The sequence below is a fragment of the Bison bison genome, unplaced genomic scaffold (assembly GCF_000754665.1).
Source record: "Bison bison bison isolate TAMUID 2011002044 unplaced genomic scaffold, Bison_UMD1.0 scf7180017864316, whole genome shotgun sequence".
Taxonomy (NCBI): domain Eukaryota; kingdom Metazoa; phylum Chordata; class Mammalia; order Artiodactyla; family Bovidae; genus Bison; species Bison bison.
In genome coordinates, this window is record NW_011494888.1 from 114,836 (window position 1) to 115,306 (window position 471).

A 471-nucleotide genomic window follows, 5' to 3' on the forward strand; every position below is an offset into this window, starting at 1 on the left:
GACTCTCAAGAGTCTTCTCGAACACCACAGTTCAAAAACATCAATTCTTTGGTGCTCAGCTTTCTTCACAGTCCAACTCTCATATCCATACATGACTACTGGAAAAACATAGCCTTGACTAGATGCACCTTTGTTGGCAAAGTATTGTCTCTGCTTTTGAATATGCATTTTAAAATGCAGTGATTTTGGAGCCCCCCCAAAATAAAATCTGACACTGTTTCCACTCTTTGCCCATCTATTTCCCATGAAGTGATAGGACCAGAGCAATGATCTTAGTTTTCTGAATGTTGAGCTTTAAGCCAATTTTTTCGCTCTCCTCTTTTACTTTCATCAAGAGGCTTTTTAGTTCCTCTTCACTTTCTGCCATTAGGGTGGTGTCATCTGCATATCTGAGGTTATTGATATTTCTCCCGGCAGTCTTGATTCCAGTTTGTGCTTCTTCCAGCCCAGCGTTTCTCATGATGTACTCCT